Genomic DNA, 12,548 nt, shown 5'->3' on the forward strand with positions numbered 1-12,548 from the left:
TAAATTTTTTTTCACCCAATACCTTACAGTTTTGGGTTGAGATGGTTCTTTCTTTTCACTACAAAGTTATGAGTTCGATCCTCACCGCCCCTCACTTTCTAGTAGAATTAGATAAGCACATATTTTCTGTAGAAACATTAAAGCCAAAAAAGAAATACATATTTTTTATCCATTCTCTTTTTCTTTTATTTTTTAAATTAGAAAAGTGCAACAATAGTTTAAATTATATGACATACAAATATCATTATCCATTAGACTAATGGACTTTGCATTTACCGTAACATGATCCACATATATATATATATATATATATATATATATATACTACAAAAAAATCGGTGTTTAGCCACATTTGTAAACGTGGCTAAATTGCTTTAAAAATGTGGCTAATAAAAACAACCACACTTTTTGTGAATGTGGCTAATCGTGGCGTTGCAATATTTTAGCCATATTTACTGTTTTACTTAACCACATTTTATTTGAGGGTGGTAGCATTGACTTAGCTACGTTTATTGATTATATTTACCACGGTTTAAATGTGGCTATTTTAATGATTATGTTTTTAAAAAAAATTACAGCCACATTGTGGCTGAATTCACAGAATTAAAAACCAATAAAAGGAATAAAATTTAAGGGGGGAAATGGATATAAATATCATTAAAAGTAACTTCAATAATGATTTGTTTTATCTCATGAAGTAATCTAACATTGATAAGACTTAGAATTTACAAACACTAAAGACTATTTTAACTAAAAATGGATCACTTAAAATTTACAAATAGTTGAGCTATATCCTTTTAATAGGACTAACCCTAATCACCATTTAAGGTAGTACGAGCCTAGCCATTAATAACAAGACCATAAGAAAAGGCAATAAATTTTCTTGAATCCAAAGACTGCTCTAATGCCAGCATGTATCAAAAGAAAAAGAATGAATATTAAGTGGCAAATTAGTAAAAGTGCACAATGCATTGAGGAATCATTACCAAGACATAAAAAGGTCTTGTAAATTCAAATGCAATACCAAAGGATCCAGTAGACGAAGACATACATTTCATTGAGATTATCTTAAGCCAATAAATACATCACCAATGGGTCCATTTAAGAAATTGTGGCTTAAATTCCTGCAAGACAACGACAATGATTTCATAGACATTAGTAATAATAAAAAATAAAGAAATAAATTCAAAAGCGATACTGAATAGTAATAATAAAAAATACACATACGAATATAAAAATAACAATGATGAACTATTTTTTTTTTCTTTTTATAATATTAAAATCAATTATTTGGGTTGAGAAAAGGCACAGCTAAATAGACATAGAGACAAAAACAAACAGATAGAACATATATTTCTTATTGGGTTCGCGTATGGATCCTTCATCCTTTACCCCAAAGTCAACCCATTTATATCTCTACTATGGGAGAGAGAGGGGAGGTAAAGGATCTTAAAAAAATATAGATAAGCACATGGATAGTGGTTTAGCCATTCTCCGTAAAAATTAATCTAGCAAGTGCTTTTACTCCTATAAATTGTTTCAGTTTACAAGAAAGAATAACATGCAATTCTAATTGACTTATTAACTTAACTAACCTCTTCCCATGTTCCCACTTACCAAGATAAAGATGAACTAAACATTATTTTTTATTTTTTATTTTGGGTGGAAAACTAAACATAATTTAAATTCTATATGACAGTTGCTACAAAATATCAGTTGGACAAAAATGCATACTAAATCTTAAGACGAATAAGAGGAGACAAAGATCCTTAGCCAAATAAAAAAATAAAAATCAGAAGCACAAGTAGCCATCAGATATGAAATTAACCTAATGTTGATGATATAATTCACGTGTTTACAAAGTAAAAAAACCACACCAAAAACAAAATAGATGAGAAAAACCAAATCGATCAAAAAACCGAGAAACTTCAAAACCTGTTTGGAAGTGGAAATTGTTTCCGATAAGGGAATCAATTGATTTATAGAATGAATCTTTACCACAATCATCTACAAAGCCTTAAGGTTATGGAATCTAATAAATTTACTAGTGTACATAAACCTCAGCCATGACACAAAAATAAATAAACAAATAAAAGATCCATCGAACCAGAATATGAGTTTCCAGAAAACATGTTAATTAGTAGATCTGTATGTATCACTGAAATAATGGAAAAAGGGAGTTAAGGTTATATATCGTGAGTAAAAGACGTTGTGTTTGTCTCACTGAAATGGAGTTGGGTTTACTAAAATCAGAGTGTGAGAAATTCGAATGTGGCCACTGTCAAGAAACAAAGTTTGGGATGAAAATGAGTATTGCATAGTAAAGGTGAGGAATCTGAGTATTGCACAACTCTTGTTACTTCCACTTAATTGATGAGGTTCAAAAATAAATAAACAAACCATATTTTTATTCTCTTTAAGCTGGTAAAAAATGGTTTAGTAGAAGAAAATCAAGGGTTATAACAAAGAGAGGAAATGTAAGTACCTCATTAGCTTTGTTTAGTTTAAGATCACAACGAGTGCAGTATATAACATTGTGACTGTCTTTAAGCTCTCCTTGCTTACAAATAGGACAACAAATATCTTCTATATGCCCCTATTATCAATTCCCATAATCAAATCAGAGACTTCATTCCAAGTAAATGCAGAACTAAAACCTAAGGCTGCTATTTTTGGGAGCTGACCATATCTAGTTAGAATATACTATGGGAAAATGGTCAAGTTTTGAATTGCATTGCTTATCTGCATTTAGCTGCATGTACTCATAAACTGCACGAGCCAAGTACTCATCCACTTCATCTTCCCAAGTTTCAATTTCGTTTTCTAAATCTGCAGGGAGATTAAGTAAAATCTCCAAATTAAAAAAGCAGGAGCGAGTTAAAGCAAATTTAACTGAAAAGTAAATCTACAGCCACATGGTCCATTTATAGATTTTCTTAATAGCTTTGATGTTTCTTTTATTTCCATCTTATCTTCTGGCATAATCTAGAACTACCCAAATGTTCAACAGAACACTCGTCATTTTGTTCTTGTTTCACTGCTCACTACAGAAATAATAATGTTACACAGAAAGTTTTGTTCTTTAATAATGTAATGTAGCATGTTAAATGAGAAGAAGGTGATATTATAAAGTTATACCTTCAATGGGTGGTTCGGAATTTGAGATTTTCATAAAATATCCTCTGCGTTTCTAAGAGTATCTCTTGGCATTCACCCTAGTAACTAGTATGGAGACCTTGATAGTCCCATAATACATCATCCATCTCAGAATCAGAAATTGGAATGTTATGAATTGCTGAGTGTATGATTTTGTTGAGTTCATCGGATACAATATCATGGAAAGCATTTCTGACAATATCATGGATACAATATCCTGCAACCAAGGAAATATCCAACTCTTCCTAAACGCAAATAGCATATAAGTAGAATTGAATTTCGAAAATGAAAAAGGAAGAGAGAGAGAGAGAGAACCTGGTGTTAGTTAGATGATTGAGACCTTACTTTCCAGAGCAAGCGATTTCTGTCGTCTCGCACCCTTTTGAAACAATTCTCCCTCAACTGCGAATCACATTTATGTTATCAATAATCCTGATTTGATTTGATTTGTATGATAAAATTAAAAAAGGGTTAAATATGAATATTTATTGCAAATAACGGATTATGCAAGTTGCCTTATTGGGATACATAAATCTTATATAAATTGATAGAAAGTGTACTGAACTTCAAGGTAAAAAGGATTGAATCTACACGAAGGCATAATACTACTACTAGGTGGGGCTTTGATAGTTGATCCTGCTGTTACAAAGTTTGCACCATGTGAGAAGTTGGTTCCCAAGGAATCAAGATATGCATTGAGATGTGGAAGTCCAAAACTTTGTGCTGAAATTACAGATCAAAATTAGAATTAAAATCCTTCATTTGGCAATAACCTAGTTGATAGTTAAATTGTTTCATTCAGTAAGTGATTCCGACTTAGACTCAATTTGGTAAATAACCGAAAAAAGTTAGGTAACCAAAGTATTACACAAATGCAATATTTCAAGGAAATTTATACCATTGTTGTTGGCTAGTGGCTAGACGTATATTGAGAAAAATAAATTTATAATTTATCGATAGTGCCTAGAAGTACTCACAGAGTCACAGGTATATGAGCACAATCTTCACCACCCAATAAAAATAAACTCAGAAAATCTCATAATAAACCTTGAAAGTGGCTTTTTCATCTTCCTTCATGAAGGAACCTAATATGGATTCGATAACGAAACGACAAGTTAAGGAATATAATTTCATAACCAATTTCTCAAGTGATTGGAAATTACCTCAGGAATTCACCCTCAAAGCAAGCATATCCACATCAAGTAAATATTCACAGTAAATATAAATAATTAAAAACGCAGGCGACATTAGTTTTTAATGAGATTTCCAACTCCAATATGCACTACAAGTAGGAACAATTAAGATCCCTAAAAATTATGGTCGAAGCATCCAATCAAAATGTAATAATGATAAACTATAAGATCTAAGTTGTCTGCGTAAAGGATCATCGTAACAAGAAATTGTCAAAGAAATGCCAACGAAAGAACCGAATCAGAGAAACTTACATCAAGTCCAGAGACCAAGACTCTGCGGATTTGAGTGGCTAACCCTGGAACTCTGAGAAAATCGTTGAAGTAAAGGACGCACAAGCGCCGTCGTTGGCGACGGTGGATGAACTGAAGATTAGTGGTGATGCTGTCGGAGAGGAAGAAGAGGTTGGATGAGAATCTGAAGAGGGGAATGGGAATTGCATTTTTCTTTTCTCTATGGATTTGAGGATAATCAATTGATATGAGAAGGATACTTGGTTAGAGAAAAAAAATGGGAATGAGTTGTAGAAAAAAGAAAAAGAAAAAAGAAAACTATTTTTCTTATTTAGACGAATTTATCGAGCAAAATAATACTCGTAGCAGGATTCCTTAATTATTTTTTTTATTTTTTTGTGTGTCTCTTAGCTTAGTAGATCTAGGGCATTTCAAAAATATTTGCCACATTCTAAAACTATCGCTAAACGATTGTGCTTAAACGCCGTTTTTCTTGTATATGTGTATATATATATATATTGAGAATAACATGATCCATATTTTTAATTCAGTCATTTGCAAGTGTATTATTCTATTACAGCGATCCTTAAAATATTTGGTATCGAAGTAAAATATTTTGGGTAAAATATTTTATTTTTTCAAACCTGTTTATCTAAATGATTGAAAAAAAATGTTTCTTGAAAATTTAATAATAAAACATTTGAAGGTTAGTTTTAAATAAATTAAATAATATATAGGTTGAAAAAGTCTACTACTTTCTCGTCGTATTGACATGATATTAAAATGTTGCAAGAAATGTTTACCAAAAGAAAAAAGAAAAAAATGTTGCAAGAAATCAATATTTGAGAATATACATATTAAATTTCCACTAAAAATATCATATGTGCTATGCGCTCGAACTATTGTGCCTTCAAGCATTTGAGCTTTGAGCTTTGTTTACTTCTTTTTATTAATTTTTAATTTTTTTTAATTAACACATAATCCCGAGGCCAACATTTTGATCTTGATGGCTACAAACCTCGAGCGCTTATGTGCTAAAGCGTTTCTTAACGTATTGGTACATGAATTATATTTGGATTCTCGGGAAATTGGTATTCAGAAATCAATTTATTCGCATTTGCTAAAAGGTTTTTGTAAATTTGTATGGGAATTTGATTTTTTCATAATTTTGATTTGTGAACAAATTATATAGCAAAATGACATCCAATATTCTTAGAATTTCGGATGTTCAGAAAAACATTCTCAATAATATTTGACAATCAACCAAACATAGAATCAGTAAACTTGAGCCAATATTCCCAGTAACATTTTTGTCTACCAAATAATATTTTGGTCACATTCTTGAAAAATTCACTTTCCCAGCATATTTATAATGATCGCAGCCTATAAGTAAATGAATAAAAGTCACCTTTAAGAAAAAATGAGTTAAAAATGACAGTTAAGGAATAAAATGTGGTAGGCAAAATCACCCAAAAGATAAAAGTAAAAATAGAAACATGACTAGAAAAATATTCTAGTTTATTGGTAAAGTTTGGTAATGAATAAAGGTGACTAGATAGATAAACATTTACCTAGTTGAATTTCACTTAACCTATGTAAGTGAAAAGTGTCAAAAACTTTCTTATTTCTTCTTCGTCTTCCACGGGCAACGACAGAGAGGGAGGAAAGAAAAAGTTTTTAGTGAAAATCTTCTAAAATTCATATAGAGTTAGAGACCTCCAAATCACTTCGTTCCTAAGCCAAACTTGTGAGAAATTTTGAGAGGAACACATTGGTACTCATATTTTCGTGTGAGGTTCACTTTAGAGAGAGTTCTTCCCTTAAGATTTTGGATTTCATGGAAGATATGGGTTTTGAAGGAGTTTTAGGTTATATGAGCTTAAAGTAAGCTTTCCTCTTCATTTTTGGGTACATTATGGTAAGGAATTACCTCTTTTTTCTTGTTTCTATGAAATTTTAAGGAAGCTAGGTTTTGTGATGAAAAGTGCACGAAAATGTGAGGATTTTATGAATTGTGATGGTTGTTTATGGTATATTCATGTTGTAGAGTTGATCCTAACATTGTTTTGAGCAATTTTCACGGAATGGAATCCACGTTCGCTTGAGTTAGAGATTTGTGGATTTTTCACATTGAGGTAAGTCATGGTATGGATAGTTAGAGAGTGATTTGTATATAGCTTCCTTTGTTAAATTTGCTTAGGATTGCTTCTTGATGAAAGACAAAACAAAAAATCATTGTTTCACTCCCTATAAAAAATCATGGTTTTTGGCTGTATGTCAATTTTGAAAATTCAATGGTATAAGTAATTTGAGGGTGATTTGTAGGTGAGTCCCTTTGTTAAACATATTTGGGATTGGTTCCTGTTAAAGGAAAAATTATGAAATCGCTATTTAGAACACTTTGATAAATTAGAGTATTGGACTAAAATCAAGTGTAGGTGTCTTGTATATGTATTATTGGAAATTGAATGTGATAGATCGGTTATGTACTAATTGTCTTCACATCTTGGAATTTGGTTGTGATCGTGTGAGAGATCGTGATTGTGACTCTGTGGACACGGGATCTGTTGGAGGACATTGTTTGCCAGGTAAACTTTTGGTTCTTAGTGTTAATCTCCCGTTTGTTCTATCAAACTCTAAGGGAGGGTGGTTCTTTCATACCGTATGTGGATATGAATTGTTATATGGTGCATGTATATGTATGTATGTTTGTGTGCCACACAAGAAGAGTTACCTTGTGTGTGAAGCATAAAAGGAGTTACCTTATGCGTAGTACATGATTAGTTACCTTGTACGGGTATGTTGCAAGATGAGTTACCTTGCGAAATGCATACATGTTTTATTCTTTGGCCAATTGGATTTATTATTTGCACACTACATTGTCATATGAATATTCTATGTACTATGATTATACCATAAGTGAGCTTAAGGGTGGAGGAGCCCTCCAAGGGTCCCTAGCTTATTGAGGTAATTATATTATATCATCCCGCGTTATGGGGATTACCATTTCAGGTACATGAGCTGATGGTGCTGAGGCATCGCATGACAAGAGGCCAGAGGAGAGATACTATCTGACATGATAGTATGATTGGATTGATATACTGATATGTATTTGCCAAGGTCTTATTTTGGATATGTATATATACAATGTTCTTTTTTTCCCTTTCTTGTTTACTTATATATATATATATATATATATATATATATATATATATATATATATATATATATATATTATTACTATTCTATTTATTTATTTTTATTTTTACTTTTATGTTTCTTTTTTTTCAACATTTTTGTATCTTTCATTTGGGTTCATCTACCACCGACCTCAATTAATTGGGGATAAAGGTGTTGTTGATGTTGATGTTGATGTTGAAGTTGATGTCTGTAAATGTCTAGGTTACTTATTTGATTAAATCTCTTTTGGTTGGTTGATGTAATCATATAAGTAACTCTATGAATATTATTTTGAGACCTGTTATGTATGGGATAGCCTTTGTCATGGATGACTGGGTAATATGGTTTATGCCTGGATTATATTAAACTGCCAATCGGGTTGAAGTTAGCATGGTGAAAAATGTCCCCAGTGGTCCAAAATACAGACGAAATGCTGTCCATTTATTTTGGCCATGGAAGTGAAAAAGTTTGTAATACATAAGAAAAAAGATAAAATTTATTCAATTAGCTTCCACATTAATTAAGTTGAGCATGCTGCGCTTACTTTCATATTAATGTTAATTAACCGGCTGCAGACGAGGGGCATTATAATATTCTTGATAATCATGATTCTCGGACAAAAAAAAATTTCTCCTCTACCAAACACCCTCTAAAGGAAGGATTGGAATGAGTTTCCAAAAAAACGAAAAGACAAATGATTAGCAAAATAACAAAAATCATTTAACAAATAAAAAGATAAGTGTTTTGTCACTGTTCATCATACTATTTACCAGAATGCCACGCGCACAGTAAAAAATCCTAAAATGCCACGCAGGATAATTCGCTACACAGTGTAGCGAATTATGCCTGCTGATGTGTCACCTCCCCAGTGGTCCATGTATTTCGCTACACAATGTAGCGAAATACGTGGTCAAAATGTCAGAGCACAGTCACCAGCTTGGACACGTGTCAAGCCACCAATATTTCGCTACACTGTGTAGCGAAATATGTGGCAACGGTAACCTGATGCACTGCGCATGTGGGACACGTGTCATCCATGCACAAATTCGCTACACAGGGTAGCGAATTATGTGCATCTGGTTTTCTACTTAAACCCCACGGTCCCCACCCCTCACCCCACCATTTCTACCTCACTCCCTCTCTCTCTAAGTGGTTTCTCACTCTACAAGGTTAGGCTTTTTTTTTTTTTTTTTTGCTTTTATAATATATTTGTTTTATTATTTATGCTTTTATAAATGTGTTATATTCTTTTATATTAATACTTGAAACTTTAGGTTAGTAAATATGTTATATTATTTAATGTTGATATTTGAAATCTTTGGTTAGTAAATATGGTAATTTTATTTCATGCATAAATTGTTAGATCTAATTTTTTAATTTATTATTTATGCTTTAATACATTTTTTATGTTATTTAAATTTTGTTTTTGAAACCTTAGGCTAGTAAAATGTGTTAATATTTTACTCACGCTTGAATGCTAGAATGCTTAGGTATAATATATTTAATTTATTATTTATGCTTTAATACATTTTTAATGTTATTTAAGGTTGAGGGTTTTGAAACCTTAGGCTAGTAAAATGTGTTAATATTATTTAATGTTGGTATTTGAGCCATTAGGTTAATAAATGTGTTAATTTATTTTACGCATAAATGAATGGTTAGGTCTACATAATTAAATTTTTTAATTAATTTTTAAACGTTAATAATTTATACATATTTTTTAATTTTGATATTTGAAACCTTAGGTTGGTAATTATGTGAATTTATATTAACACATAAAAGCTTATGTCTAATTTATTTAATTTTTTATTTATGCTCTAATATTTTTTGAATATTATTTAATATTGGTATTTGAAACCTTAGGTTAGTAAATGGGTTAATTTATTTTACGCATGATTGATTAGGTCTAAATAATTTAATTTTTATTACCTATGAATTTTTAATTTAATAATTTATAAATATTGTTAAATTTTGATCTTTTAAACCTTACGTTAGTAAATGTGTTAATTTTTTTACGTATAAATGGTTATGTGTAAATAATATAATTTTGTAATTAATTATTTATAGTTTAATAATGCATAAATATTTTTTAATTTTGATATTTGCAACCTTAGGTTGGTAATTATGTGAATTTATTAACGCATAAAATCGCAGGAATAATTAATTTAATTTATTATTTATGCTTTAATACATTTTTCAATGTTAGTTAGTGTTGATTTTAGAAACGATTGGTTATCAAATTTTTTAATTTATTTAAAGCATAAACTTAAATTGGCTCTAACCTATTGAATTGTGCTTTTATTAATTTAATTGATTTAGTTAAATAGTTATGAATTCTTTGTTGATGAATATTAATTTAATTGTTTTGTATTAATTTATTTAGATCTGTGGAGCATGATGAGGCACCTCGTACTGGGTCTCCACGTAGCGTGATTGACCCTGGGCGTTCAGACAAGACTCTTCTAACTTTACAGGAGAAACATATATCCACACATGTGTGGAACACCTGTGAGGACCCGAATGTCCAGGATCGTGTGATTAATGTGCGACATGCTGCGACACATAATCACCGTGACATTCCTGAGGAGATTGAGCCATGGCTGAGGCAGGATGGCTTCTACCATATTGCGCGCTTGCGTAACCATGAGGTTAGTAATTTTTTATTGTATCACTATATCCTGACCTTGGAATATGGCATTGTGATAATATATATTTTTATTGCGGATTGACCACATATTTTTATGATTTCAGATTGACCATGTGCTTGTGTCTGCTCTTGTCGATTGATGGCACCCAGAGACACAGACATTTCATATGACTATGGGCGAGGTCACTATTACCCTGGAGGATGTGCATCATCTACTAGGATTGCCCACTGATGGTGAGGTTGTGTCCGGGCGCCACAGACAGCATCCATTTAGGCAGATGGTCAATGACTACTTAGGCGTTAATCCACAGGCTGGTAGGGATCTTTCTGGAGGTTTATTGGGTCTCTACTTCCTACGGGAGAATTTTCAGCATTATGCAGGCCACGCTGCCACTGAGGTTGACCGTATGAGATATACTCGCGCATTAATTTTGTGCATACTTGGGGGGACACTGTTTTTGGACACTGCCTCCAGCTTCGTTCCTGCGAGATATTTATTATATTTGGATGATTTCCAGTGGTGTGGAACCTTCAGTTGGGGCTCTGCAGTTCTTGCCGTCTTATATAAGGAATTGTGCAAAGTGACTGACAGAAGACGTTCAGAAATGGGTGGTTGTGCACTCTTATTACAATTATTGGCGTGGACCAGATTTCGTCTATCTCTCCTGCACTACCCGATGTCACTGATGTGCATGCCATTTATGGACTCAAGTTATTTGCAGCGTTGTATATGTAAATTCTTCAAATTGTAGGCTGTTAAGTTTTTCAATGTTATAGTATGGTAATACATGTGGACTCTTTGTTGCAGGTTTAACTTTATGAAGTGCGGCAGACTGTGTTTACACACATTCACAGGTACCGGCATCGTATGGACGTTATGCGCAGATGTGAGTTTCATTGGAGACCGTACCTGGGTTTCAAAGGTAATGCACCCCATTCAGACACCGCCCGCAGATGGATCTCTGTCTGTCCACTTATTTGTGACCAGGTCGTTGTTTATCAGTAGCCCGATCGAGTTTTACGGCAGTTTGGATATCAGCAGCCTATTCCACATGCTCCGATTAGTTGTCTTGACCTGTTGACGATTAGCATTACTGGTAAGACAGACGTAGATTGGAGGGATCGACATGGATTCTATATCGCTCAGTGGGAGGATAGGGATTCTATGGTATTACAGGACCTTTTTCCTCTAGCGCAACATGATGAGGGCCATTTATCTGTTAATAGTGAGTATATGGGGTGGTTTCATAGAGTGACCCGTCGATGGATGACCAGCAGGGCTGCGATTGCGACACACGTGGTATGTTGTAATACGATCTTAGTGCTTTTATAAATTTATTTTACAGTTACTAACAAGTGAATTCATGAATGTACTGCAGGCTGATCGCGCGGAGACGGTGGTCCATATGGCTTCGCTAGAGGGTTGGGTATCGTTCACTATGGATTAGGTTTATCAAGAGGCACTCAGGTTAGTTGCAGCTGCGATGATATTACCAGATTGACAGATCCTAGCGAGCCCACAGCCCCATCGGTGGTTCGTACTACATAGGACCCTCCACCTGTCCAGCGTCGTAGTCGACGTGCACGTATCGAGGGTTTTCCGCTTCACCATTCCACGCCTCATGTTGCTGATACGTTTGTTGTAGTCTCTCCCATGCCCCCTGACCTGTCGGGATGTATTATTCTCCTGGTTTTTTAGCAGGTCCATCTCAGCAGTATTGGTGGCCCCCGCAGTTTTTCTGGTGCACAGCCTGGGTTTTATCCTGCACAATATCCACCCTGGTCGACATGTCCACCTATGGGTCAGTATGGGTTTCCATCTCAGCCGTTTCCCATGTATGCACGCGGTAGTAGTTAACAGCCTACTCAAGGCTTAGACTCATTCACAGTGTACTACAGGCCAACTGCCCTACCATAGGATCCATCAGTTGCACATGCTCAGCCACATGCCAGTGTTCATTCGCAGACAGATGCAGAGGATTCTGACCTGGTGATTGCCACTCCGATAGCGTACTCGACGAGTTTCTTGCAGTCACCATATTCACAGCCATTCTGCGATTTTTCAGCTCAGGACCTTGCTGAGGCTATGGGGGAGGCGGATGATGACCCTCATGTTGTAGTTGTTGGTTTAGGTGATCCTG

General features: G+C 33.8%; 1 long non-coding RNA gene across 3 annotated transcripts; it reads right to left on the reverse strand.

Annotated features, from left to right (window-relative positions):
* Window positions 1–832: 832 nt before the first annotated feature.
* Window positions 833–4,808, reverse strand: LOC133286995 (uncharacterized). Of its 3 annotated transcripts, XR_009748188.1 has the most exons (7): window positions 4,602–4,808; window positions 4,134–4,241; window positions 3,472–3,879; window positions 3,139–3,373; window positions 2,685–2,829; window positions 2,486–2,596; window positions 833–1,124 (listed from the first exon to the last, which is right to left on the reverse strand). It is a non-coding gene; the product is annotated as an uncharacterized LOC133286995 (long non-coding RNA). The 3 variants fall into 3 exon arrangements; XR_009748187.1 differs by lacking the exon at window positions 4,134–4,241; XR_009748189.1 differs by lacking the exon at window positions 4,134–4,241 and having other exon boundaries at window positions 3,139–3,558.
* Between the last annotated feature and the right edge of the window lie 7,740 nt (window positions 4,809–12,548).

The sequence above is a fragment of the Gastrolobium bilobum genome, unplaced genomic scaffold (assembly GCF_033153095.1).
Source record: "Gastrolobium bilobum isolate Gb01-03AN ecotype WA unplaced genomic scaffold, APGP_CSIRO_Gbil_v1 utg50017, whole genome shotgun sequence".
NCBI classification, from domain to species: Eukaryota; Viridiplantae; Streptophyta; class Magnoliopsida; order Fabales; family Fabaceae; genus Gastrolobium; species Gastrolobium bilobum.